We start from the raw sequence: 27,188 nt of genomic DNA on the forward strand, positions 1-27,188 counted from the left end.
TTTCTGCACTTAGCTCAATGGAAAATAATCTATTGGTTGGCCTGAATAGTCCTTGTGGCCTCTCCCAACTTTATGATTCTGTGTCCTAATTTATTGGGTGGTATCCACCTATTTTTATTTTATTTTAACAATTTCTCCTCATATAGATTGAACATCCCTTATCTAGAATTCCAAAATCCTTCCCATGGGTAATTGCAAAAGAGATGCCTTTGTTTTTTGGTAGTTCAATGTACACAATTTTTTCATGCATAAAACTAAACTATTGTATAAATAATCTCCAGGTTATGTGCATATAAAGTACATATGAAACATAAGTGAATTCATGTTTAGATTCTAAAATATTCATTATGGGCATATAGGCAAATACAAGTATTCCAAAATCTAAAGGAATCCAGAATGTAAAACACTTCTGATCCCAAGTATTTTGGTTACAGGATATTCAACCTTCTGTCCTTCTTGATCTTCTCCAGGGGACTGTGGAACCTCCAAAGAAGACATTGACATATGTGAAAGCTTTTCTTTTATCCTTTTCATTGCTGGTTTATTTCAATGGTAAAGGAATACTGGCTGGCTGTGGTCCTTTCACCTTTATGCATGATCTTCTCAGTGGACAGCATTGGTTTGCCACAGAAATCTCCTGGTGCATTAATAATGCATCACATTTCTTGAAAAAGATTGGAAGGTAGCCAAACTGGCTCATAAAGAAAGGAAAAGAAAGAGTCATTAGCTCCCTGTCCACCCTCAAACTTCTTCTGTTCTGATTGTTCCTTGTAAAGCAGTGGGAATCTCAATGCTTGTAAACCACAGGTACTTAGAGAAGACTGAGAGCCCAGCTGTGGATGAGTTCATTAAAATATCCTGATCTAAACAGAGTTTCCTGGAGCTTAAATGCATGTTCCATCAGAACCCAAGATGCCATGCTCAAGTGTGAATAAGTGCTCCCCCCACCTCCTTCTCTGTTATAATGAGGAAATCTGTGCAAAGTAGACACCCGTAAATAGGTGAGCAATTCAAAGAGGCTAATGGACAATTAGTTGGCTTTGTTCTATGAGGTGTTTAACTGCCTGATGAATGGAGGTGGAAATAAGCCATAACTAACCCCCACCCCCCAAATGCTTGCTATTATCACTGCTGGGGGAGAGAAAAGAGAATATCTGAGTTATATGAAATGATGCCATGTGCACAATAATAATAATTTGGTTGCATGCAAATAAAAATAAAACTGGGTTGTTGTATGTTTTCCAGGCTGTATGGCCATGGAATGTTGACAAGCTGGAAAGCGTCCAGAGGAGGGCAATGAAAATGATCAAAGGTCTGGAGAACAAGCCCTATGAGGACAGGCTTAAAGAGCTGGGCATGTTTAGCCTGCAGAAGAGAAGACTGAGAGGAGACATGATAGCCATGTACAAATATGTGAGGGGAAGTCACAGGGAGGAGGGACCAAGCTTGTTTTCTGTTGCCCTGCAGACTAGGACACGGAACAATGGCTTCAAACTACAGGAAAGGAGATTCCACCTGAACATCAGGAAGAACTTCCTCACTGTGAGAAAGGCTGTTCGACAGTGGAACTCTCTGCCCCGGACTGTGGTGGAGGCTCCTTCTTTGGAGGCTTTTAAGCAGAGGCTGGATGGCCATCTGTCAGGGGTGCTTTGAATGCGATTTCCTGCTTCTTAGCGCGGGGTTGGACTGGATGGCCCATGAGGTCTCTTCCAACTCTACTATTCTATGATTCTATGATTCCAGAAGTATCCTCTCCTGACGTTTCGCCCACAGGTATTCAGGAGAGAATACTTCTGCAACGTATAGCCCAGAAAACATACAACAACCCTGTGATCCCGGCCATGAAAGCCTTCGACAACACAACAATAAAACTTTTTGCTATCGTTAATACTGAAGATTAAGTGAATGTTTATTTGGTTACATCACCCTGAAATATTGGGGGCATGATACACTAAATCTGTGTGAATTGGGACAAAATTCACTTCCCAAAGTCAAATTTTCAGCTGTGCTATTACTACTCGAAGAAGAGCTGGAGAAGGAGACACAAAGAAACATCCAACAACATGAACTAAATTGGGTGACGAAAACAGAATTCAGATGGGACACTCTTCCCTGCCTTCTCCCCTCTTCTGCTATAGTCAATGAACAGTGATATTCAGATAATTCACCTTATATTGTTGTTGTGCCTTCAAGGCATTTCCAACTTATGGCAGCCCTAGGATGAATGTATCACAGGGCTTTCTAGGGTGAAGAGTGTGTCACTTACTAAATTAATTTCGATGACTGAGCAGGTAAGCAAGTCCTGGTCTCCAGAGCTGTAGTATAACACTCAAATCACTACAAAGCCAGCATAGTATAGTGGCTTGAGAAGAGAAATATGACTCTGGAGACCAGGGTCTGAATCATTGCATAGCCATGGAAGCCCATTAACTGACAAGTCACACTCCCAACTCCAGAGGAAGGTGATGGCAAACCCTCTTTGGACAAACTTTGCCAAGAAACCCCCATTATAGGATAGTCTTGTGGTCAACATAAGTTGTTGCGTGTCTTCAAATAATTTCAACTTGTGGTGACCATAAGACAATCCTATAATGGGGTTTTCTTGGCAAGGTTTGTTCAAAGGGGATTTGCCATCTTATATTGAGTGAGACTGAAAGTCGCTTCTGGTGTGAGAGAATTGGCTGTCTGCAAGGACATTGCCCTGGGGACGCCTTGATGTTTTTACCATCCATGTGGGAGGCTTCTCTCATGTCCCCACATGGAGCTGGAGCTGATAGAGGGAGCTCATCCACACTCTTCCCGGGTTGGATTCGAACCTGGCAGTCTTCAGGACAGCAACCCAATCTTCAAGTCACAAGGCTTTAACCCACTACGCCTTCTGCAGTTACTCAAGTCACCCCTGACACGAAAAAAATTGAATGAGACATAGTTGATGGAAAAGGATTGGACATGCCCTTTGGTCTTAGTGCTACTCTCCCTTTTTACCCCATTCTTATTCCTCCCCCTTCTTTAAACTATTAGATTTTTTCTCTTTTGTTATCAGCATGAAGTTTAGTTGACATCAAGGAATAGCATATCCTTCAATGTTTCATAGATGAAAACTAGAACAGGTGGAATCTAGATGACAAAAAATATTAATGAAGGAAAATACACATAATAGGAGAGGTTAAAAGCAATTTGCTTTTACCTGAGCCTGCTGGAAAAATCAATATCCTTCTCATCTTTCCTTCTCCCTTGTGTTGGTTTCATTAAGTGTAAACTATTTGTATGTTTTGAACCCATTTTGCATTAATTGCAGCAAACTAAGGACAAAAGGAGGATGGAGAAAGAGAGAAGCTGGGGCCTTTTGAAAGCAGCGGAAAAAGTGAGATGACAGAGATGGCATTTGGTTACTATTTGTGCCAAATTGGGGCATTTGGAGGAAAAACAATATTATGCCTTTACTGAGTGCTCCGTCTGCCGGTTGGCAATTTCTTCCTTCCTTTGCTATCTCCCCAGTAGCCAAAAAGTAGTTCATTGGAAGATCAACAGAAACTTTTGCAGAGATACTTATTCCCTCCTGACAGGCCTGATACAATAAGTATATCAAGATTTAGTGTCCCTTTATTAGTTTTCCTTTTTTTCAGTACATGGGAACCCTCCGGCTGCCAAATGTGACTCATTACCTCATTTTTCATGATATAATCTGTGCAAAACGGGTGACTACCTGGATGTTTTCCTGGACACGAGGTGTTTTAACGAAGTCGAGCAAAATTGCCATTATTGCATCATTGACTGATTATCGTCCTGATTAATGTCCCTTCTTTATTTTCATTCCCTCCACTGATATAGGGCATATGTCTCTGAGTAATTATACCCAACTCTGACTTCTGAATTGTGCCCTTGATGCACAAGTGTGTTTGACATTGTAATTCCTGACTGTAGGATCCCTTTCCCCCTTTGTAACCAAATAAATTAACATTCACTTAATGTCTCAATATATATATATATGCATATATTTTCACTTCCACTTGGTCTCAGAACCCCTAAAGTTTGAAACTTCAGATTGCGAACTCTAACCCTTTATGGAATAATAATAATAATTCACCAATACATCACACAGTCCTAAACACTTGGGAAGTGTCCGATATGTGATCCAATACAACAGCCAGCAGAGTGTCTGCTGTGGACTCATCTTGTTGTATTTCTAATAGTAGTAGTAGTAGTAGTAGTAGTAGTAGTAGTAATAATAATAATAATAATAATAATAATAATAATAATAATAATAATAATATTGAACTTCAAAGACTCTGGCAGAAACCAGTGCAGGTGGTCCCGGTGGTGATGGGCACACTGGGTGCCGTGCCAAAAGATCTCAGCCGGCATTTGGAAACAATAGACATTGACAAAATTACGATCTGCCAACTGCAAAAGGCCACCCTACTGGGATCTGCACGCATCATCCGAAAATACATCACACAGTCCTAGACACTTGGGAAGTGTTCGACTTGTGGTTTTGTGATACGAAATCCAGCATATCTATCTTGTTTGCTGTGTCATAATAAAATAATATCATTATCTTGCTTTTATCTCTTTGATTGAGACACAAAGTGGCATAGCCTCCAACTCTCCCAATTGGCGGGGATAAGAGTTTAAGTTATTTCTCCAGAAATCTGCTTTCCCTGCTGTTTTTAAAATATCCCAATTTCTTTTTGCTCCTGCCATGCTTCCCACTTTTGTCCTCAGTTTACTTTAGTTGCAGCAAATGGAGTTCAAACTGCTAAATTGAAATGTTGGGGGCATGCAATGCTCTGGTGGATACTTATCTGATATGTGTGTGTGTGTGTGTGGAGTTACTTGAGAAACTGCAAGTCACTTCTGGTGTGAGAATTGGCCACCTGCAAGGACATTGTCCAGGGGATGCTCAGATGTATGATGTTTTACCATCCTGTGGGAGGCTTCTCTCATGTCCCAATCTGATATGGTGATGTTCTATTACTATGGGCTTCCAAAAAAATCCCCATAACCTGAAAGGGAAAACAGGTAAGTATGTCAGCACCAACTGTCTGAAGCACTAGATCTGTAAAGAATTTAAAGTGGTGTTCTCACCTTGAGATTCTTGCCCCTCACTGTGAGAATTTGAGATGGAAATCCTGCACATGAAGTATAGAGTCAGATCCTAAATGTGTGTCTCTTTTGGTTTTGTGCATAACATCACTTCAAATGTTTGCCCTTGCCTATGGACCAAAGTAGCACAATCCACTTTACCATTTCAGCATTTTCCATCATCATCCTTGCCCCAACTCCCTCCAGATTATTTGAAAATCCTTATTGTTTGGTATCGATTGTTGATTATTTCTAGGCCTTTTCCTGAGACTATTTTGGGCACTGATTCAGAAAAATACATTGGATGGACCACATCAGCTCTAGTTTCTTAGATATGGTTATCATGTTTTTCTATGGGCAAGCAGATGAAAAGTGGTATATGGCATATGTTCTGTATCTCAAAAACTAGAATTGATAGAGGGAAATGGTACTACTGTTCGAATCAATAGGTCCAATATTGAGGCAAGAAATGTGAAACTTTATTTCAATCCTTTCTTTCCCTCTATAGGGACTTAAGGCTACTAGCAATCATATGACAGAACTTTATAAAAATTTAAATAAGGCAAATAAAAAACCCAAATAATTATTTGTTAAAGGATATAATGTTGATATCCAGCTAAAATAGAATAAATATTATTAAAATTACATTTACATTTGATTTTGCCAACAACCCATCTGTGTCTCATTCACTCCTTGAGAAAGCTAGGCATGCCGGACCCCGAACCCACAATTTTAGCATAGCTGAAATTACTCTATCACTGGACCAAATCTATACATGAAAGTTGATCATATCTAACATTAACAAAACTGTGGGAGGAGATTTTGCAGGGGTCCTGTGCCTGTAATCTCAGCCAACTTATGTATTATTTATTTTATTACATTATTTCTACCCCGCCCTTCTCACCCAATAAGGGGACTCAGGGTGGCTTACAAATATAAAACACACATATAAAAAATTACAATAACATTTCAATTCAATTTAAAATTAAGTTACATTAAAACCTCAGAAATGTGAAGGTCTGACTATATGGTTCTTTTGAGATGCAAAAAAGAAAGGATCCTGTTTTTTTAAAAAAACAAATAAATTTTAAGGTCTTATATTAGGATGAATGGGTTGCTTTCATTTCTTTTTAAAACAGAAAGGTGTAAAAATCCTGGATGTCAAAATGACGTGTGCCCTAAATAAATATATAAAAGAAATTGAGACCAGAATCACTTTGGGAAAACTTTACATTTTTCTCACATCCCATCTCTGCGAACACACAAGCCTGTTTACCATCCTTTGCTGCTATATATTTTGAAATGATTACCTTGCTCCAAGTCATTTGTATCATAATGCTCTCCATAGGTGCCCATAAAATGGAAAATGTAAGCTTCTTTTATTGGTGCCACTACATCTTAATTGAAAATATTAAAGGCGATTGCTTCCCTACTGGGTCCCCTCCCTTACGCACTCTGTTTAATGGGCTAATCATCAGCTTTCTTTCTTTTTTCTTTTTCTTTCCTTTTTTCCCTTCCCTCTTTCCCCCTCTCCTTTTTGTGGTGGTGGGGTAATGGAATAATCACAAAAGAAAATATGAACCTCATTTAAATTCAAACCAGATTTGAGGATCTTTAAGCGATTATCCCAGAGTAGCAGAGGGTTCATGAGGCAATGAACAGCTGCTGTGTGCATGGCCACTGGCCTTCATCTTTATGAGCTTGGAAGACATTTATTTCCAAGAGACATACTTCTCTTAGGGTTAGAATATATTTTCTCTCCATTATGCTGCCTTTCCTCTTCTGTAAAATCAGAAATTTATCAGCAACTGCTGTTGTCCTTCCTCCCTGCCTGCCTTCTCCTACGGCTTTCATAGACTCAGAGTTGGAAGAGACCCTAAGGGCCACCCAGTCTTATCCCATACTGCCATGCAGGGATAAACAATCAAAGCACTCCTAAAAAAGGTTTAAAAACCCCCAGAGAAGGAGTTTCTTCCAGATTCCGAGGCAGCTTATTCAGTTTACCATCAGGATGTTCTTCCTAAATTTAGGTGGTACATATTTCTTTTCCTGTAGTTCGAATCCATGGCTCCTTTGTGTCCTAGTCTCTGGAGCAGCAGAAAACAACCATGCCTCTTCTTTGATATATTTCATCGCAACTCACTCTCCTGCCCTTTGGGACAGTATGAGATGAAAACCGGTTGCATTAGGGCGAGGTAGGAATTTGAGGGTGAATAGTGGGTTTCTGGAATGGCCTCTCTGGGATCTTGGGATTGAGGGACTGCGAATGGGGACTCTTTTGGGGTTAGCCCCAGGAGGTTATTCTCTCTCTTGTCCTGAGTCTTTGGAGGGTGTGACAATGGGATGGCCTTCCAGCAAAGACTGACCAAGGTAAGCAATGAAAATACTTGAATTGTCTTCAGGTCTCATGGCCACTCTAGGATGGTCTGAGGAGGTAGTCACAGGTTCAAAACCCTCCCTTGACCTAGACCACAACAGATTTATCCTTCCTCATCTTAATAAGTTTTCTATTGTGAAAGAGCTACAACCATTGCTGACAGTAATAGTGGACAGCAATCCATGGTGGTCCCAGAGATGGTACATATACAAGGAAAATTCCAAGACTCCAGTCAAAGGCTCGCCAATTATGCAATACACAAAGTCCAGGGTCACCCAAAAATAGCAGGCACAGTAAGTAGTCCAATAATTCAATCCAAGGTCAAACACACAAGAAGCTAACTAATTGTCCAATACAGTAAGTCTAAGAGTCAAGATTACCAACATCAACCATGACTATTGCTTTCAGCAAGGTACTGTTGTAAATGCCCAGTTTTTATGCTGACTTTGCAAAAATCCCACAGCTGCTCGTTCTTCCTTTGGGCCAACCTCTTTGACCTGCACAGCTGAATCACATCCACCCTGAACTGTAACTGGGAGGGGAATGTGAAGTACTGCTCTTCCCCCAAAGAGCCTCATTCTGCTGACACTCAGCTTCTTCTGCAGGGCCCTGCTCTTGCTCCTGCTCAGTAGAAGCACTCACGTTAGGCTGTTTCACCATGGGCTGGGAGGCAAGACTCCTCCTCCTCCTCCTCTTGCCCCATAGTCCTGACACCTGTGCAATAGGCCAATAAATGGCCCTTGGTTAATCCAATCTATTGTCTCTGGTCTCTTTATTTTATGATTGGGATTCAACAGGCCCCAGTTGGAATCAGAAGAAGCTAGTACCATTACCATGGAACTGGCAGAAGAAGAGCTCCAACCATTCATGGAGCTCCTTCAGAGATGTGGAAGCATGGCATTCTGTAGAACAGTGGTTCTCAACCTGTGGATCCCCAGACGTTTTGACCTTCAACTCCCAGAAATTCGAACAGCTGGCTGGGATTTCTAGGAGTTGTAGGCCAAAACACCTGGGGACCCAGAGGTTGAGAACCACTGCTGTAGAACACTGTAAATTAAAATGCTGGTTGCAAAAGAGCAGGAAACACCCCGTTCTGCTTTAAAAGGATAATACTAGGTTATTTAGGTCAGTTGTGGTGTTTTATACACAATCAGTTCAAACAAAACCACTCAATTTCTGCAAATAAATAGATCTAACACTTTCTTGGTGAAGTATAAATGTCGCAAATAAATAAATAAATAAATAAACTTCTTTGTTTCTGGCTTTGTGAATCTCTGATTTCTTTTCTCTCCCTCTATCGAGACCCTTGTTCTTGAGAACCCTACTCAGAACTTCTTTTCATCTTTAGACCTCAAACTTTCTAGACCGGTAGTTCAAAAACTCTGATTTTCCAACCATTTTAGATAATTGAAAAATGCTTGGATTTAAAAGTAGTGATCCCAGTGAAATAGGTTAGAACAGAATTTGTCAGGAGTGTTCCAAAAATAATGAGGCACTTGAAATTCATGCTTGCAAAAACTAAGATGTAACTGAGCTATGGTACAACTGAAACTAGAAGTAACTTATTTTCCTTTGTAATATATTTGTTCTAGTTGTTTTTTTTATTTTTACACAGTTGCCTGGTTTATTTGGAGAGGGATCAGGAGGCATATTTCTACATTTGTTCCCTCCCTTCCCAAAAAAGTAACCAGTTACAAATTATGAGAAAATAAGGCTGTTCTTTTAAGTATATTAATGCAACCACATTTGAATTTACATTAGAACACTTGGATATGTAACTCTTTTTTTAAAGGGGGAGACAAATAACGTTCCAACCTCTAATTTAGAAATAGCAATTAAAATATAACCCAGATAGATGAATTGATCCCAATGTGATTAAGAACTAAGTATGACCCGTGAACCCTGCTGAATTAAAACACAGCAGGAAGTTGTTGTTTCTTTCTATTCTAAGCTTTAAAATCCTAGCGGAAATTTAATGCATGCTGGGAATGTGGCATGTTTAGCATCTCATTCTGACCTCTGGATGTCACATTGTCTGATTGGCCACCAGTATACATATTTTGGCATGCTAACCATGCAGACTGTGCAAGCAAAATACAGCTAAATATTAAGTCTTCATAATTCTCATTTTTAATTACAAACATATTACAATTTCAGTGCATCAGAGTCTGGGCTCATTATGGGAATATGGGAATAACAGGAATTATGAACAGCCTAGATTTGTATTACCTACTGACTCATTATGAGTTTTGATACCAACATGAAGCAGAAGAACTGATTTCCCCTGATTTCAGTGGGTGCAGAATAAGAATATAGGCCCACAAAATAGTTGATATTCCTGTTAGAAGCTTTCTCTCTCTCTGATTGGTAGAGCATCCAGTTGAACTTGGGTCCCGATCCAAGTCGATGTTCAGAAGTCTGAAAGTGTATGCCTCCCACTAACTATGACTGGAATTACAAAAGTGATAATTGTGGCTGAATTTATATTTTTGGGAACAACACACACATGCTAAAAAGGAGTGTGATACCCTTTGGTTACTTCCAACTTAAATAAACATATTTGGCTTCATTGTGAAATGGTAACTCGACATATAGGTAAATTCAATTGAGTCATTGGGTTTATCCTAGTTGGGACAAACAATCAGATTTCAAACAAATGTTTTCTTCTTCCAGGGGATTGGAGACTTCCAGATTTCAGTTGAATAATAGGTGTATGAATCTTTGTGCAATACCAAGCTTTCCAGTTAGAAGTTGTTAAAAAATATTTCCCTTTATCTCCCTATATTTCTGGCAAAATACAGACCATGGTCCAGGAAGCCAAATCAGCAGAGCCAGTCATTCACCTCTACTATTTTTCTTGCCCTTCCTGGGCTGGAAGGAAGGAGAGATGAAAAGACAACCTGTACGTTAAGATCTTTTAGCTTTCTTCAATGGATAATTTTTACTGTTGTGAACCGCTTGAGTTCCTGCAAACTAATAATAAAGCTATCATCATCGTCATCATCATCATCATCATCATCATCATCATCATCATCATCTTACTGAAACTAATTCCTCAGATGTTGTATCTGAAAAGGAGACTACAAAATCCATGAATCTCAATAAACCAGTTGGTGTTCTTATAACCCAATCCCAGCCAAAATCAGGCTAGTTCCAGAGGTTGATGTATTGGTTGAAATCCTGTCATTCCCCCCATGAGTAGAGCCATGGAATCAGATGTTGCCTAGTGAGTGAACCATAGTTAAGTCCAGGAGATTCAGTGGGTCTACTTTAGTTGCAACTAAAAATAGGATTTAGGACATGACCAAACACATTGACACACACCAGTGTTGAGACACAACCAATCACAATATTTTCAGTGTTATGGATGAGGTTTTAGGGTAGACTTTCAGTCCTAGTGGGGGCCCCTGGTGGCACAGTGTGTTGAAGCACTGAGCTGCTGAACTTGCAGACCAAAAGGTCCCAGGTTCAAATCCCAGGAGTGGAATGAGCGCCCGCTGATAGCCCCAGCTCCTGCCAACCTAGCAGTTCGAAAACATGCAAATGTGAGTAGATCAATAGGTACTGCTCCGGCGGGAAGGTAATGGCGCTCCATGCAGTCATGCCGGCCACATGACCTGGAGATGTCTATGGACAATGCCGGCTCTTCGGCTTAGAAATGGAGATGAGCACCAACCCCCAGAGTCAGTCACAACTGGACTTAACGTCAGGGGAAACCTTTACCTTTACCTTCAGCCCTAGTAGCTCAAATATAAAATGGTGGTTTCAATCTGAACTCTAAAAAGCCCAAACATATTGCTGAATATCTTTTGGAGGGAAGGTTTGTCATATTGGTTAGAATTTTAAAATTCAGAGTTAAACTCAAAGGAGTCTTGCCGCCTTTTTTGACATTGGAGTTGCTGACTTTTCCAATCACAGCACTGCAAGGAAGAAAATCTTCTGCTTGTAGAAGTTTGTATACAAGGGAGAAAGAAAAAAAAAGGAAGCCTAATATGTTTTGCTTGGCTTCTGTGCTGCACATGCAAACCTGAACCGAAGCTCTAGGGCAAAACCTGAGATTTGATATTAAAGTGTTTCATTTGCAACCAATTATGTTCGGGATTAGAAGCAATACAGCAACGCAGTATCGCTAGATCAAACAGCCTCATTGGAGCCCTTCCTCCACCCCAACCCATCCCTCCCCTTGTCCCTCAAAGCCATCTCTGCCTTCATCAAAACAATTTCATTTGTACTTATATGAAAGCGTTCCAGCCGGTAAGCGCAAAGCAGAGAATACACTTAACCATGGCAGCCCCTTTTCTTTCCCACCTGAATATCGCGAATGTTGTATCTCGTGGTGCTGTAAGGTCTCTGATTACATCAACCTCTCCAAATTATGCTGGAATGGAGGCCATTCAATTTGCTACAATCAGTAACTTGCGAAAGAGCCGGGCTATAATTGATTTCACAGTAATATACGTATAGGTGAGCAAGTGCCTGGGTTCCGTTTATACAAGGTTTTCTTTCATTCCAAAGTGTGGTGTTCAATAGAAATCAATTTTTCCCCCTCTGACAGTTGGCAGGTGAAGCTTTTCGTACTTATATACATAGTTAAGAGAATGAGAAAGAAAGACCGAGGAAGAGAGCAAGGGAGAAATCTGAAAAGTAAAATTAATGCTTTGACTGATATAACAAATGTAGGCAGGCCTAAGGGATGAAATGGCTCCTTTTCCCTCTTGTATTTTGTGTGTTTGTAACAATTGCTGGCTTGCATGAAGTTTAGAAGTGAACAAATCCATCTATTTCTGGTCTGTGTCATTTTCACTGGTGTTCAGTCATAAATTTGTTCCGTCCCGTTTCTGCCTTCATCTGCAAATATTTTTAATCTGCGTGAAAATTTGCATTTAAACATATTTTCCTTTCAAAATGCAGATTTCTATATCCATTTTCTCTCATGTGGCACACTTCTAAATATATTTTCTCAGCGAAGACACATTGTGAAACACATTATGGTGCGTTGTTTGAGCTGAGAACTGCACTGGAACATTTGGAAAGGGAGATGTTTGGAAGGTAAGTAGGCTTTATGTATTATGTTGTTGCTGTTATAGATCCTACAGGCTGCTAGGCCTTTTCTGAAGGGAGCTTTGAGCCTCAAAATTTGTACCACAAAGGCTCCTTTGTGGCTCAATGCATCTGGACCACACTTGGCACACATATCCTTCATTATCCAACTTCAAATAATTTAGGGATTTGAACTAAAGAATTATCTCTTTTGGGACCAGGCCAGAGGGAAAGAAAAGCATCAAAGTGGATTGGCTAGGTGAAGGATTGGCTCTTGCTAGGTGAAGTGGTCAGAGGCAAATTGAGGACACAGTTATAATGGATTTGAAAACACAAACAAAGTTAAAAACTTGATCTTATACTAGATTTCCTTTGACCAGAAGCTGGCCACTTGGAGTGCCTCTGGTGTCACTGTAAGAAGGTCCTCCATAGTGCATGTGGCAGGGCTCAGGCTGCATTGTAGTCAGTGGTCTGTGCTTTGCTCTTCTCCACACTCGCATATCATAGACTCCACTTTGTAGTTCTATTTCTTAAGATTGGTTCTGCATCTCGTGGTGCCAGAGCACACTTTGTTCAGTGTCTTTCAAACACTTAGGCTTCTGTGTACCCAGGAGGGAGTTTCTCATCTGGTATCAGCCACTGATTGGGTTCCAGGTTTTATCCTATCACTTTTGGACTCTCATTTGCTGAGGTCTCCCTGCAAGTATCTCTGTAGATCCTAGAAAGCTGTTTCTTGATTTAGTTCATTGGCATGCTGGCTGATATCTGAACAGAGGATAGACCGTAGATGTCAATGCCTTGATTCTTTCATTGCTGGCTGCTACTTCCTGACGAATGTCAGGTGGTGCAATACTGGCTAAACAGTATAATTTATCCAGCGGTGTTGGGTGTAGACATCCTGTGATGATGATGATGATTATAATAATAATAATCATTTTTTTGTATACCGCCCTCTCTCCCCGAAGGGACTTAGGGCGGTTTCCACATTGTTTATTCGTTCAGTAGCTTCCAACTCTTTGTGACCTCATGGACCAGTCCATGTGAGAGCTTCCACCCGCAGCTCCTCCAAGGTCAAGCCATTCATTTCAAGGATACCATCCCTGGGGAAAATTGAAAGTTTCCAACATATAGGCAAACATTCACTTGCCGGAAGGAAAACCATACAGACAGTATGATAATGCGGCATATATCATTAAGGGCCACATTCACTGTTTTAACGTGGTGAGATGTATTCCACACTGGGCATGTGTACTCATTAGCAGAGTAGCAAAGTGCAAGGGCAGATTTCTTCACAGTGTCTGGTTGTGATCCCAGGTTGTTCCAGTCAGCTTTTGTATGATGTTATTTCTAGTGCCCACTTTTTGCTTGAGAGTCAAGCAATGCTTCTTGTAAGTCAGAGCAAGGTCCAAGGTAACTCCCAGGTATTTTGATGTGCTTCAATGCTCCAGTGGGATTCCTTCCCAGGTGATCCTCAGAGCTCAAGATGCTTGTCGGTTCTTAAGTATGAAAAGATATAACATAGACTATTGTCTGATTAAACCTCAAAGGAGGTTTATCTTCTCTTTGAATAAATGTGACATGTCCAAGCTGATCCAGGGGACATCCACAGAGGAGCAGGAATATGAACCCTTGCTAACCAACCGTAATCTTAATCCAAGGTTGAAACCCAATACTTGCTCATTTGGATTTTAAGGAGGGATAATTAGAATTCTCTTTTATTCTACTGGAAACAGAGCCGAATTATTCTACATGGTTGTCTCTCCAGATTTTCTGTATACAATCATGTATGAGAACATGTGGTTCATTTTGTTTTGGAAACTGTACAGGATTGTTTTTGGTAGCTATAAATGGTGACCTGTGTCCCCACCGCATAGCTTCTGGACCAGTTTTATAGTGTAAAACAAATAAAGCTATAACTAAGGCCAACCATCTGGCAAACTTTGTCCCTCTCCTCCCCTCAATCACTGTCTTTAAGAAAGCATAAAAGTTTCCCTTCCTTCTTAAATCACTTCTGCATCTGGACTATTTTGATTTTTGAATTTTGATTGCATTAAGGAAAGCTTTTGGAGTGTTCCATTAATCCCCCCTCCCTTTCTCAGTATTGTTTAATTTTGCATGAGTAAATATAATTACTCCTTTTGTCACGAAGAGCATGTTCTAATACCAATTTATAATTCATGGAGCTAATTATGTTAACAAGGAAGCAATCATTTCTCAACCACATCCCCTGTAATTTTAAAAGATTTGGGGCTTCTTCTTTGAAAGTTTGTGTCCATCTGTGTGTATGTGTACGCACACACACACACTTCACACTCCTTTTTTCTCTTACTTTGGTTTACAACATCTTTTCCCTCAGCCAAGAAGAATCATCATACGCAATTCATCTATGATATAATTATTTACCATGGCAACAGTTTGTGAATTGGGGATTGTGGAGTTGCAAATAACTCAAAGCAACTTAAATGGAACTGCCTGAGAAAAGAAGTCTTTCTTTCTCTCTTTTTTTTCCCTGAGATGAGAGAAGAGAGATTTCAGGTCAGACCAGCTATTGTCTGCTTTATATTTTAAGACCAGCACAGAGCAACAGAGTAGAGACGGGACTTATTTTCTCCTCTCCATTGTTGAATCCGATCTGGATCAGCAAATACATTGTTAGCACTTCTCATGAATGGGATGTGTGCTTCTCACCTACAATTTGCTGGACCGAAGAACTATGTTTGTAGAACTGAGCTTTGACTTTTCCCAGAAAAAAAATAATATCTGAGAGTAGCTTTTGAAAACCAAATATTGAAATTCTATACCAAAGCAAAGGCATCGTTGATTTCCCTTCTTATATTCATGAGATAAACAGATGGCTGTTATTCCCACTCATATTTGAGACCTCCCATTGTGCTCAAAGGCTTTGAAGCAGGTAGAGGAAATCTATTGAAATCTACTGGTGTAAGCTGTTAACATTTCACTCAGGGCAACATCTGGCAGATCGCAGCCTTTTTTGCTCCATCCTCTGGCCCTTGACTCAATTCCAAATTGGTGTTTTAGCCTAATGATTTAGATCAGCAGTTCCCAAACATTTTTGGTCATGGAACCTTTCAGAAGACTTTGTTAACTACCAGAGTTCTTCCTTCTTTCATCTACTCTTATTGCCTGAGTGTTTTGTATAATGTTATAGATTTGGAAATTCAGAGAAAATATTTTAAATGAGATTGCGCTTTTTTATCATGTCAGAAGCAACTTGAGAACATATGCAAGTCGCTTCTGGTGTGAGAGAGTTGGCCGTCTACAGAGACGTTGCCCAGGGGACGCCTGGATGTTTTTGATGTTTTAACCATCCTTGTGGGAGGCTTCTCTCATGTCACTGAAAGCTAGAGCTGACAGACAGGAGCTCACCCCGTCTAGTGGATTCAAACCGGCAACTTTCAGGTCAGCAAACCAACCTTCAGGTTATTAGTTCAGCCAGCACAAAAGTTTAACCCATTGCATCATTGCAGCTCCATGAGATTGCTCTGAACTGAATGAAAATGTGCTATTGTACATAGTGATGCTGTGTTTTTTAGTTTTGAATTTGTGTTAATGGATTTTAACTGTGAATTTTTAATGCTGTTATGTTCAATTCTGTTTTAATGTTTGCATTTATGTATATTTTAAAATTCATGGTCATACTTTTAATGTAAGCCGCTTAGAGTTTCCTTCAAGAGAGATAAAGCAGGGTATAAATAATAATAATAATAATAATAATAATAATAATAATAATGTATTATTATTATTATTTATACCCTGCTTTTTATTATTATTATTATTATTATTATTATTATTATTATTATTATACGCTAATATTTGTAAGACAGAGAACCTTCTGGATGTTGCTAGAAAAGCCAAGAATGATCTAGTATGTGCATGAGAAATATTATTGGAACTCCCATGAAAAGGTCACATAGGTTTTAGATTTCAGATTACGATGAAACATTTCTTTGGTGAGTCTAAGCTTGGAGATAATCTGAGCTCCCTTTCTTTCACATTAGAATAGGTAACCTCATGTCACGACCCAGGCTGCAGAGCACCAATAACCATACACAGAGGCCAGAATCTATCTAATATCTTTATTGTAGGAATATATAAAGTTAATAAAAACAAGTGTAGAAAATAGTCCAGAATTAGACCTTCCAGGAAAGGTCAAAATTAGTCCAAAAAAGCAATGTCCAATAAGAAATATTAAGGTCCAAAGTTGTAATCCAATAACCGAAACACTCACTTTGCCAAGCAAAGTGAGGGGAGATGACAAGGTCCTTTAGTCCATGAAACTTGAGCGAGGCTAGGAAATAACTTGATACTTGAAACAAGGCTTGAACGTGGAACAAGGTAACTAAGAACAAGAACAAGGTCCGTGGAATAACTTGATAAATCCGTGGAACAAGGCAAGGATTAATCCTGGGAAACAAGGCAAAGTCCGTAGATAAACAAAGGCTGGGAAGCAAGGCGAAGGCTGGATAGCAAGGCAAGGCTTGAGCAGGAGCGAGGCTTGAACCGGAGCGCGCTGTCCAGACACAACTCGCTCCGTAGGCTGACGAATTGACTCCGCGAAGTTACTACGCGGGTAAAACACCTAAATAGAGTCTAGCTTCCCGCCGAAGCAGTTCTCTGGGAATCAGAACCGAAAGCTAACTCTGAGACCAGATGTGAGACTCCCCAAAGATTCTCACGAGAAGCAGTCTTAATTGGCCACATTCTTAGCTGCAATCCTCGCACTCCTGCGCGAAGCTGAATCCAAACTTCTCTGTTGTTTACAAAACTCCCGGCGCAAGAATACGGGAGAAGTAGGCTCTGGGCTTGTTTGACATACTTCTGGGAGACAACTTTCTTGCAGGTGCAAGGTTCCCAGATCTGCCTGGGAAAGATCTGGCTGAGAGGAATCCAGTTCAGACTGGGAAGGTAAAAAACCCAAGTTTTCATCTTCATCAGGAATTACAATGTCCTGAGCAGGACTACAAGGCCCATGGGTCATCACACCTCATGTGGTGTTATTGTAAAATCTGTGTTAATTTTTATTGTTAAGGTTTTATGTGGAACCCCTACAATGCAGTTTGGGAACCACTCATGAAAAGCTCATGGGACTGGATGGATATGAAAAGCAAAACAGCAGCAGCTATAGCAAGAACTCCAAAGCATAAGTATATTTTCTAGATGTTCTAGACATTATGGTTTGCATGGTCGTCTTCTGAAAGATTAATTAAAAAGCTCTGTTGTAATAGTCTCACTTGCAAACACCAAAAATGGAGAAATATGAATTCTGGAAGATGGAGGTTTGTTCTGCTGCCCCAAGTGGTGAATAACTGAAATGCAGAAGACAGATTGAACTCTTATATAAATCTGTCAGAATGTATTTTTGAACAAATGTATAGGGGAAAATATGTTGTTTTCTTCCTCTTGCACTCCTTCTTCTACATGAAGATTGAAAAAAAAATCCAATTAAACAAAATAAAAGAATCCACAAAATATATAGGAATTATTTATTAATCGATTTAGAAGCAAATTGAGAATACTGTTATGATGTATTAAAAACACAAACAAAATTAAAAACTTGGCATTATGCTAAATTTCCTTTGACCAGAAGCTGACCACTTCAAGTGCCTCCAGTGTGGCTGTAAGAAGGCCCTCCATTGTGCATGTGGCAGGGCTCAGGCTGCATTGTAGTCACTGGTCTGTTGTTTGCTCTTTTCCACACTCGCATGTCGCAGACTCCACTTTGTAGTGCCATATCTTAAGATTGTGCTCTGGTACCATGAGCTGCAGAGTGCAGTCTGTTCAATGCCTTCCAAGTCACCCAGTCTTCTGTGTGCCCAGGAGGGAGTTTCTCCTCCGATATTAGCCACTGATTGAGGTTCCGAGTTTTAGCCTGCCATTTTTGGACTCTTGCTTGCTGAGGTGTTCCTGCAATGTACATAGTGTTGTAGATCTCTGTAGATCTTAGGGAGCTGTTTCTTGATTTAAGTCATTGGCATGCTGACTGATATCCAAACAGAGGATGAGGCAGAGATGTCAATGCATTGGTGCTTTCATTGCTAGTTGCTACTTTCCAGAGGATGTCAGGTGGTGCAATACCAGCTAAACAGTATAATTTCTCCAGCGGTGTTGGCCGCAGACATCCTGTGATAATGTGGCATGTCTCATTAAGAGCCACATCCACTGTTTTAACATGGTGAGATGTATTCCATACTGGGCATGCATACTCAGCAGCAGAGTAGCAAAGCGCAAGGGCAGATGTCTTCACTGCCCTTTTGTGATCACTAGGTTGTGCCACTCAGCTTCTGTATGATATTATTTCAGCACCCACTTTTTGCTTGATAGTCAAGCAGTGCTTCTTGTAAGTCAGAGCCTGGTCCAGAGTGACTCCCAGGTATTTTGTTGTGCTGCAATGCTCCAGTGGGATTCCTTCCCAGGTAATTCCCAGAGCTCGAGATGCTTGTCTGTTCTTAAGATGAAAATCACGTCTGCCTTTTGGATGGATTAGGAATCAGCTGGTTTTCCCTATAATAGGCAGTAAGAACACCTAAAGCTTTGGAGAGTTTCTGTTCAACTATTTCAAAGCTCGCTGCTTGAGTGGTGATGGCATGATTGTCAGCATAGATCTAACTCTCTGTCTGTTCTGGCAGTGGTTGATCATTTGTGCAAATGTTAGACATTGATGGAGCAAGCACGCTCCCTTGTGGCACACCATCTGCTTCTCTGACCCTGGAACTCAACAAAACTGTTTTGTAGCAGACTTCCTATGAAGGAGGTGAGGTGGTTATGGTTTGTAATATTATACATTTTTATCAGGAGGAAGTGATGATTTACAGTATCATAAGCTGCTGGCAGGTCTGTGAAGATGGTTCCTGTAATCTGCTGCCTTTCAAAACCATCTTCTATGTGCGGAGTCAGCACTTGTGATGTGTAGCTTTTCCCTTTCCTGAAACCAGCTTGCTGTGGGATCATAAATGAGTCTATTTTCCTCATAATTTTGTACAGAATAAGTCTCTCCAGTGCTGTATAAAGATGGCACAATAAGGAGATTGGTCTATAGCTTTTTGGATCATTACGGTCTTTGCCGGGTTTCAAAATGGCTATGACTCTTGCTTTCCTCCAGATGTTAGGGATCTAACAGGATGCAATGCAGTTGTTCATCACCTTCAACGACCAGCACCATGTTTTGGGGCCAAAGGTCTTAGTTTATTCCATCCATGGATCATCCAAGCCAGCTGCTTTGCCATTTTTACATTTATTGAGAACCATCTCCAATTCAGCAGATGTAAAAGGTTCATGAAGGTGGTTGTTCTCTTTATCTGGTTGTCTGGCTATTGGTTTCCTTCGTAGTTTGGTGGCAAGGTTGGATTTCCCATTCTTCAGAAGTTGATGCGCTTAGGATTGCAATGCATTTCCAACAAAACATATGTTTTCCTACACACACACATATATAGTACAGATGAATGAATATGTGTTAATCCTTACTAGACAGAGTTTGTGGCAAATATACTTGCAATTCAATTATTTAAGGAGTGTACACTTCTGGTAACCAATGGTCTTCATTAAAAAAGGGGATCAATGAAAATGACAGGTGTAGAAAACTTGCCTTCATTCACACACTGTTGATTTGTTATAATAGTTTGGGAGAGAAAAGTCTGAGTAGCATTTGAAGAAACAGTATTCTTCCATACATAGCTGATGGTCTGAATTATGCCCTTTGGATTTCTCACATCACATTACTGGCTTTGCCTGTCTTTCTCCACAGAGTTCAATTTTCCCTGCTTACCTGGAAATTACCTTCTCTCAAGTCTTGTCATGGCTGTTTAGGATACTATGTATTGTATATACACCGTTTTAAACCATGACTCTCACATCAAATGGTTGTACTGTTGAGTTTTAAAAAGCAAAGAAATACAATGCTTGCTACTCATTTAGTTATGTTTCTAAAATTTACCCCTTATACATTTTTCCCTTGAGGTTTAAGATGTAGAAGAATTTTGATTATGGAAACATTAATTGCTTTCCTGACTATGGTTGTATTTGTGAGAGTGGTGGAGTCAAGAGAGGGATCTCTTCAGAAGATCTCATATGCTCCTGCCATTCATAGTTAGTCCACTCAACCTTCTTTCCAGTGGAATCTGCAAAGCCTTGCAGCTCCAATTTCATGATGTTAACATATACTAGAATTCTTAACAGTCCTCTATTTGTCTCTCTCAGGCAGAAATCCTGTTGTGGGTTTATGGTGGTGTAAAACCACACCAACCTTGCTATTGTATATGCATTTGTACTTGATGGTTAAGCTACAACAGTAGTCTAATCAAGGTCTCACAATTCCTTTAACATCAGTGGTAATTGCCGTACAAGCCTAGCTAAAAGGTTCCACAAATGTGGCTCTTAATGGCAGGTGGGGACTTAAATTTAATCTAGTGCACTTGAAGAATGTTTGACCAGACTGCTATGCACAGTTGATTGCATTACAGCATAATCCATCAAAGCACCATAGTTACATTTGTGTAGCTTTATCCTGTCAAACCAGTAAACAGTGTCTTGACCATGTCTGTAGATGGCTGGCTGGCTGAATGAAATAATAGTATCATTCTTAAAGTACTGTATATACTCGAGTATAAGCCTAGTTTTTCAGCCCTGTTTTAGGACTGAAAAAGCCCCCCCCCCTCGGCTTATACTCGGGTGAGGGTCCTGGTTAGCTTATATTTGTGTTGGCTTATACTCCAGTATATATGGTACATTTATTATTATTGGTATTATTACATTTATTATTTTACTCTATTTTTATTACTATTAATACATTTATTATTTCACTCTGATATTATTATTATTATTATTATTACATTTATTATTTTATTCTATTTATTATTGCATTTATTATTTGACTGTATTTGTTAGTTCTTATTACATTTATTATTTTACTCTATTATTATTAAAAGGATACATAAGCACATTTACATTGAAGAAGATGAGAATGATGATTTAATCCAAGCTGGAAAGCCTTATCTTAAATTACAGTTTTATGTAAATATTCAAAAACATATCACCTTCTGATGCCTCAATTAGTGTAGTTTTATTGGTATCTATTTTTATTTCTGAAATTTCCCACCCTCGGCTTATACTGGAGTCAATGTTTTCCCAGTTTTTTGTTGTAAAATTAGGTGCCTCGGCTTATATTCGGGTCGGCTTATACTCAAGTATATACAGTATACTGTATAATATTACTCATGTACAAGCCAACCTCATGTATAAGCCAAGGACAGGTTTAGGAAATCAAAATATGGATTGTTATATCACACATGGATAAGTGGAAGGTCATTTCACAGAAAGTGGCTAGCTGCCTCTATCATCCCTGCCATTTCCCCACTCAGATTTTCAAAAAGACTGGAAGTGGAGTCAAAGTGGAGAGAGTAGATGGGGTCCAGTCTTTCTTTGAATTTGTCCTGGGATGGATTAAGCTCTTGCCTTTTTGCCACTCCACTCAGAGATGGGGATTGCTCATTTTTTGAGAGGAGTTAAGGTACAGCCCTCACACTGGCCTATTGTTAAGTTGACCCAGCTTTTGAGGGGTTGATTTATGGACTATAATTTCTAGATGCATACATAAGTATATAGGGTAATTACAAGAAAAGAGAAAATTACAGAAGAAAAACATGAAGGAAAACTTGGTGAAGGTGGGGTATAGGAGATGAATAAAATATGAAAATGTGAGTTAGGCATGCAAGAACATATAATTTGACCATAACTGGCATTCTGTTTTTGTTTAAGGACATCGAAGTTTCCTTACACTTGCAGATGTATTTTTTTGCCAAGGCATAATGTCCAAAAAAGTTGTGTAAACTGAGTTCTGCACATGTTAGTGATGCACATGTTGTAGACCATTCTTGGATCAAACATAATTGCTCATCAGGGTCTTCAATGTATCACATGATTCACTGGGATTGTGTAATGATGAAGCACATTCAGAGATAGGTAACTGTTTGTGCAATGCTAGCATTCAGAAGAAAGTCATTTCCTTGAAGCCAATGCCTATAAAAAGTACATTCATCAGCAGCAATTGCAAGATCTTCAGATAATCATTGTTATCTTGCCAAACCTTCCGTATAAATCTTTTAGCAACAATAAAAGCATACTGGTTCTAACTATGTTGACCACGTATTAAATTCCTTATCAGGTTCTTTTAATTTATATAGAAAGATTTGACATTAGAACAATAACTTCAGCAACACTGTTTCCTTTATTCATGGTTCATAATGACAGCTTTGTGGAAGAGTTCAAAAAGGGCATGCTCGATGAAGTCACTGCTTTATATATTTATATACATTGGGAATCAAAAGTCATTTTTCAAATTTTACAAGGCTTTCAAAGTTGACTGTGAGACTTTCCTTAGGCCCAATTGCCAGCGTGATGCCGGCTGAGGACAAGAGATATAGAATTTGAAATGTCACTGTCAATACTTTTTAAGCACTAGACATATATCAAGCCAGAAATAAGGTTCTATCTCAGTGTACACAGCATGGAGACTCATTCCAATAATGCCACATTTGGGATAGGAGGTAGACAAGAGGGACTCAGCATGGTAGAACTGGGTAGAGAGGGTCGGGGATGAAATCCTTCATGAGCAGAAGCATAAAACAAAGAAATAGGTGAAATGAATCATTTTGATCTTGCATTTATTGGCATATACACTTCAAGACTCTAAAAAATAGAGAAAAAGGCTGGTACGCTGTTTTGAATGTCAGCCAATATGAGGTAGTGGTCTGAAGATAGAATTATGACTTTGGAGACCAGGATCTGAATACCTTCTTAGCTATGAAACCTATTTGGTAACCTTGGGTAAGCCACTCTCTCCAGCCTCAAAGGAAGGAATTCTGAAGAACCTTTGCCAAGAGAACCCTATTATGTGTTTGCCTTAGAGTTGCCATAAATCAGAAATGATTTCAAGGCACACAATGACATTATTTATGTATTTAGTACCATCACTGTATATGACAATCTAACAGTTCCCAGCCAAATTTATTGATCTACTCTAGAATTGCTCCCTGTATTGACATCAGGTTGACTGGGTGATAATTGCTTGGTTCCTCTACCTGCCTGACCATCCTCCCTTTCTTCCTTCCTTTTAAAAAATGGGATCAACATTTGTCATTCTCCAGACTGCTGGAACTTCATCTGTTTTCTAAGAAATCTCAGTCCCAGTGGTTCTAGGATTACATATGCAAGTTTCTTTGGATGAAGTTCATTTGGCCCTGGAGACTTAAACCCATCCAGTAGTAGTAGCTAGATGTTCCCGTACTATCTCATTGTCTATGCAGTCCCCTTGCTACATCAATTATTCTATTTTCACCAGGCTAAGCAGTTCTTCTTTTGAGGGGAGACTGCAACAAAGAAGTTGAGCAGTTCTGCCTCTTCATAGACTCATCATGTTGGAAGAGACCCTAAGAGCCATCCAGTCCAATTCCTTTCTGCCATACAGAAATACACCTTCAAAGTGTTCCGAAAGTATGGAATTTTAAAACATCCAGTGACACAGACTTCACCATTCTCCTTGTTTAACAAATATGTTTTTGACAACATCTACGAGGTGCCACCATTTCTTGCTAAAAGAAGGTTTGAATGATAAGAAAAGAGATTCCATCTAAACATTAAAACAATATATTGGCAGTAACTGCTGTTTAATAGTGGAATAAACTATTTGAAGAGTGGTAAACCCTTCCATTTTTGGAGTTTGGAAGAATATATTTTGGGAGTGCTTAAGTTGTGTATTCCTAAAAGGTATAAAGTTGTTCTTGATGGCCTTTGTGGCCCCTTTCAACTCTATGATTCTATTTCTTGGTGTGAAAGTCAGCTTTTTCCTTCTTTCTCCATTCCATATTTCTGAAGTTTTTTTTTCTTTTTGCAGGAGAGGGAGAAGGGTCAACCTTTGCATCACATGATTCATTTAATCTTTGAGACAGAAAGAGAATTTGAACCCAGCACTTGAACTATAAATCCAGCCACACCATTTCTGTGCTGGAAAAATAGAATCCAAATACACTTTGATCCAAATAATTATTGGGAGATGAACTGTGCTGGCAGGGCGCAATGTACGAGATTCAATTTTAACTAGTGATTACAGTCATGGCAACCTTGTAGCCTGAGATGTCAAACAGCCATGTCACTTTCTGCTGTCAGGGAGCATGTCAGGATTCAATGACGCAGAGTGACTTTTCATCAGAGACAATCTATCTCACATTTGGCAAAGCAAGAAAAGACAGAGAGGAAAGAAGGGGAGGAGAGCTTTAAAAATTCAAAAATCTTCCTTCTTGCCTCTCTTTCCCCTCTTTTGTTCTCCCACCATGCTCCAAGTCTGAGTCAACAAACAAGTATAGTTCTGTGCTGCTTTTAATCCCTTCCCCGCTCCTTCTCCCATCACCAGCATGCATTTCTCCTTCTTCATTTGGTGACAAGTGAATTAAAATGTAGTCAGAGTTGGTTCTCCAACTTGTAACAAGGCGTGATGAACTCACTCTCCCAGTGGATGTTTTACAGCTCCTGGATCTCATGCATCAACTTCCCATGACCTTGAGTAGTAAAATGGAAAAGCAGTTAAGCTCTGACCTCATTGCCAGAGTAGTTTTGGGCTCCTGTCCAACTCCTGATAACTTCTCTTAAATCTAATGAACTGGCTGCTCTCTGCCTTACACTCCAGTTAGGCAAGATGCATGAAAGCAGAAGCGGAGCCCTTTTGGATTAGATCAAAGGCCTATCAAAGCCAATATTCAGTTCCCATAGTGTTCAATGGGTTGACTATGGGAGGTCCATAGGATATGGACACAATACCACCTGCTCAATTATGTACCCAAGCAACTGGTTATCTATGTCTATCATGATGCTCAGTGGGCATTGTCAACTTTATACTAAAAATTAACAATAATCATAATTTTAAATATGGTTAAAATACATGTATTAAGGTGTAGTGTTGTTGGCCATACAGTGAAAAAATCCGAAATCCACAAAGCATAATATCTTCATTGGTCAACCAAAATGCAAGCTTCTGATGCGCCCCTGGCTTCCTCTTCAGTCTTGTGTGCAAAGGACAAAAAAGTCTCCCTCTCTATTTTGGCCATACATCCCATATGTTTATACCTCTATTATATCTCACCTTATTTGTAAGTTTTGTGGTTAAAAAAAAAAAAGAACAACAACAACTACCATCTCCCAGAGGGTCTTGGTGTGGCTCACAAAAAAAAGTGTACATGAAAAATACAAAAAGTGCAAAACAAAACATAAACAATCAATAGTCAACATGACATCATAAATTCACAATACCCTTATGTCCCATGTCTCCTCTGTGTGAAAGATCTATTTTAAATAATATTGACGTGCTTTGGTGCCTTGCAACAGGACAAGAAACAGGAGGAAATAGTAGGAACATTTGTGTGGCAGGAAGAAGTGGAGGCAGACCAAGTCGGATGATACCAGAGTCTTTAATGTCAGTTCAAGTGAGAAACTTGACAGAAATGGGGCATGGGACAGTTAGCCCTGGGGTCCTTGGAGTTCACCTGTTGGTTAAACTGGGGTTTTTTTTCATGTCAGGAGTGACTGGAGTGAGAGAATTGGCCGTCTGCAAGGACGTTGTCCAGGGGATGCCCGGATGTTTGTTTGTTTGTTTTTGTTTTTTTTGATGTTTTACCATCCTTGTGGGAGGCTTCTCTCATGTCCCCGCATGGAGCTGGAGCTGATAGAGGGAGCTCTCCCCGGGTGGGATTCGAACCTGGCAGCCTTCAGGTCAGCAACCCAACCTTCAAGTCACGAGGCTTTTATCCCCTAGGCCACCGGAGGCAGTGAAAGAGAGATGAGTCAGATAAGATAGAAATGTTCAGAGACCTTACTCTGGGCAATCAATACATTTTATTTAAAATAAGAATTCAGTTGCGTCTATTGACATTTGCTTTTGCTTGTGTGAAAGAAAGTCAGCAAGGGAAGGAGCCAAGAGGTGGTCCAAGCTTAAATTACCTTTAGCTTAATCATTCCATTTCTCATGACGCACAGCATTTCCACAAAAATTAATATGGCTTTCATCATGGACAGTTGTCTAAAGCTTTCAGTGATACCATGTTGCCTGAGAGAGGACCCAAATTATTTGTTCATTTACCAGACCTTTCTGGTAGAGTCAGATATTCCATTGTACACATGAAATTTCTGTAATGGCTGGAGGATCTTCAATTCATTTCCACTGCAAATAGATGGACAAATAGAGGCAATTTCTCCATTGAAGCAAGAAGAAAGTAAAAAGATGTCACACAGGGTCTTTGCCAACTACACAATTGTAGCCCTATGATCCCACTCTAACTATAATGGTCCCATCATATGAAATTTGAGGGTTTGTAGTTTGTTGAGATACTAGACCTTTCTAGCTGAGAATTCCAAATGTATCAAGTTGCGAATCCCAAGATCTCACAGGACAAAGTGTAATGATATTGCTATAATTATTTAGCATAAAAATCAGAAAATACTGTGAAATGTGCATATTTTACCAGTACTTCAGTTGGATACTTGTCAAGTCCTCAAAGCAAGTTTCAAAAAGAAAATGCCATCTTCGGATATGTTGAATGCAGTTCTAAACTATACTAAAACATACTATTATGAAGAAGAAGAAGAAAATTAAATCAAGTAATAAAATTGATGGTCAGGAAAAGCA

Source organism: Anolis carolinensis, chromosome 2, assembly GCF_035594765.1.
Source record: "Anolis carolinensis isolate JA03-04 chromosome 2, rAnoCar3.1.pri, whole genome shotgun sequence".
Lineage (NCBI taxonomy): Eukaryota > Metazoa > Chordata > Lepidosauria > Squamata > Dactyloidae > Anolis > Anolis carolinensis.